The sequence below is a fragment of the Xyrauchen texanus genome, chromosome 37 (assembly GCF_025860055.1).
Source record: "Xyrauchen texanus isolate HMW12.3.18 chromosome 37, RBS_HiC_50CHRs, whole genome shotgun sequence".
Classification (NCBI taxonomy): domain Eukaryota; kingdom Metazoa; phylum Chordata; class Actinopteri; order Cypriniformes; family Catostomidae; genus Xyrauchen; species Xyrauchen texanus.
This window is the reverse complement of record NC_068312.1, coordinates 3,123,872-3,127,400: the sequence shown is the minus strand read 5'-3', so window position 1 is coordinate 3,127,400 and position 3,529 is coordinate 3,123,872.

Here is a 3,529-nt window from a genome sequence, read left to right as displayed (position 1 = left end):
GGGTTGACTTATTTTACTCAGGATGGCAAGGACACTTCATTAGTATCACTATGGTAACTGCCTAGCAACCATATGGGGTTACCCTAGCAACCAAGTAACAAATCACATATCTCTGCATCAGAAAAACGTAGATACTTCTGGGTTGGTTTATTTCAATCAGGATGGCAAAGACACTTGATTATGATCACTATGGTAACTGCCTAGCAACAAGGAGGGGTTACCCTAGCAACCGAGTAACAAATCACATATCTCTGCACCAGAAAATTGTAGAGAATTCTGGGTTGATTTATTTTAATCAGGATGGCCAGGAGACTTGATTAGTATCACTATGGTAACTGCCTAGCAACCAGATGGGCTTACCCTAGCAACCGAGTAACAAATCACATATCTCTGCATCACAAAAACATAGAGACTTCCGGGTTGACTTATTTCAATCAGGATGGCAAGGACACTTGATTAGTATCACTATGGTAACTGCCTAGCAACCAGATGGGGTTACCCTAGCAACCGAGTAACAAATCACATATCTCTGCATCACAAAAACATAGAGACTTCCGGGTTGACTTATTTCAATCAGGATGACAAGGAGACTTCATTAGTATCACTATGGTAACTTCCTAGCAACCACATGGGCTTACCCTAGCAACCGAGTAACAAATCACATATCTCTGCATCAGAAAAACGTAGAGGCTTCCGAGTTGACTTATTTCACTCAGGATGGCAAGGACACTTGATTAGTATCACTATGGTAACTGCCTAGCAACCAGATGGGGTTACCCTATCAACCGAGTAACAAATCACATATCTCTGCACCAGAAAACAGTACAGACTTCTGGGTTGATTTATTTCAATCAGGATGGCAAGGACACTTGATTAGTATCACTATGGTAACTGCCTAGCAACCAGATGGGGTTACCCTAGCAACCGAGTAACAAATCACATATCTCTGCACCACAAAAACAGTACAGACTTCTGGGTTGACTTATTTCAATCAGGATGGCAAGGACACTTGTATTAGTATCACTATGGTAACTGCCTAGCAACCACATGGGGTTACCCTAGCAACCTAGTAACAAATCACATATTTCTGCACCAGAAAATTATACAGACTTCTGGGTTGATTTATTTATGACCACAATTTCTGTTCTTTTCAAGTTACAGGCTATTTGATCTAGTTTTGCCACGGCAAGCACCACTCACATTTTCTTCAGGAAATGTACCTATCTAGTTAGTGGTGCTTGCATCACTATTGTATCCACTATTTATTCTTATTTTATTATATCTCTTAACAAAACTTCGGCACCTAACTCGTCCCAAGCACCGCTTGGCGAGACCCACCTAATGAGGTGTCAAATCGAACGGCCTATTGAGGACACGTGTGCTATGACTTTTATAAGTTTATCGGGTACGGTATTTGCCCCAGGGGCAAAAAAGCGCCTAAAAATCCCATAGACTTAACATTGAGACAAACTTTGACGCGCCACAGCTCCAAGCTGAGGATTTCGCAGAAACGTGTGATTTGCCACATTTGAAGAGGCTGGCAGGCTCTGTAAGAGCATACCTCAATATGGGGTAAAAGTTGCACCCCTGGGGGCAGGAGCTGCCCAAAAATGCCCCAATTGACTTATAATGGTGTAGGACGGCCCATGAAATGAAAAGGCATAGGGATTTGTATTGAACATAGCTCTGGATCACAGTGTCATAGAGACGAGGGGTGGGCTCATTTTACTCAGACGACCAATCAGTCTCTCAGGATCATTGTGAAGCTATCAAGCCACGCCCTAGCAACCATTAAGAGCACCTTAGCAACAAGTCCCATAGACTTCTATTGAAACAGATCAAAGGGATATCTCCGGATAGAAGTGTCATAGAAACACAAGGGTGGTCTCGCTTGACTCGGACAGCAAACAGCCAATCATGCATCAAATCAACACTTCCTAGCCCCTCCCTAGCAACCATTGTCGAGCACCTTAACAACCAAAATCCATAGAGGGATATCTTCCATTCTGAATGTCACAGAGGCATGGGAGTTGGTTTATATCATTCATACTGACAAGCAGCCTTTGGAGATTCATGATTGGCAGCTGCCAAGCCACTCCCTAGCAACTAAACAGAGTACCCTAGCAACCGCTTAGCAGTAACTATATCTCTGCACCAGAAAATCAGAGAGACTTCTGGGTTGATTTATTTCAATCAGGATGGCAAGGAGACTTGATTAGTATCACTATGGTAACTGCCTAGCAACCAGATGGGGTTACCCTAGCAACCGAGTAACAAATCACATATCTCTGCATCAGAAAACAGTAGAGACTTCCGGGTTGACTTATTTCAATCAGGATGGCAAGGACACTTCATTAGTATCACTATGGTAACTGCCTAGCAACCAGATGGGCTTACCCTAGCAACCGAAGTAACAAATCACATATCTCTGCATCAGAAAAACATAGAGACTTCCGGGTTGACTTATTTCAATCAGGATGGCAAGGACACTTGATTAGTATCACTATGGTAACTGCCTAGCAACCAGATGGGGTTACCCTAGCAACCGAGTAACAAATCACATATCTCTGCATCAGAAAAACGTAGAGACTTCTGGGTTGATTTATTTCAATCAGGATGGCAAGGACACTTGATTAGTATCACTATGGTAACTGCCTAGCAACCAGATGGGGTTACCCTAGCAACCGAGTAACAAATCACATATCTCTGCACCAGAAAACACTACAGACTTCCGGGTTGACTTATTTCACTCAGGATGGAAAGGAGCCATGTATTGTATTACCTTGGTAACTGCATAGCAACCACATGGGCTTACCCTAGCAACCGAGTAACAAATCACATATTTCTGCACCAGAAAATCGTACAGACTTCTGGGTTGATTTATTTATGACCATAATTTTTGTTCTTTTCAAGTTACAACATGCTGTTTGATCTAGTTTTGCCACGTGCAAGCACCACTCACATTTTCTTCAGGAAATGTACCTATCTAGTTAGTGGTGCTTGCAAAGCATCACTATTGTAATCTCACATACTTATTATACTTTTTATTTTTATTTTTATTATATCTCTTAACAAAACTTCGCACCTAACTCGCCCCAAGACCGCTTGGCGTAGACCCACCTAATGAGGTGTCAAATCGAACGCCTATTGAGGACACGTGTGCTATGACTTTTATGTTTATCGGGTACGGTATTTGCCCCAGGGGCAAAAAAGCAGCCTAAAAATCCCATAGACTTAACATTGAGACAAACTTTGACGCGCCACAGCTCCAAGCTTAGGATTTCAGAGAAACGCAGTGATTTGCCACATTTGAAGAGGCTGGCAGGCTCTGTAAGAGCATACCTCAATATGGGGTAAAAGTTGCACTCCTGGGGGCAGGAGCTGCCCAAAAATGCCCCAATTGACTTATAATGGTGTAGGACGGCCCATGAAATGAAAAGGCATAGGGATTTGTATTGAACATAGCTCTGGATCACAGTGTCATAGAGACGAGGGGTGGGCTCATTTTACTCAGAGCAATACGTAACTG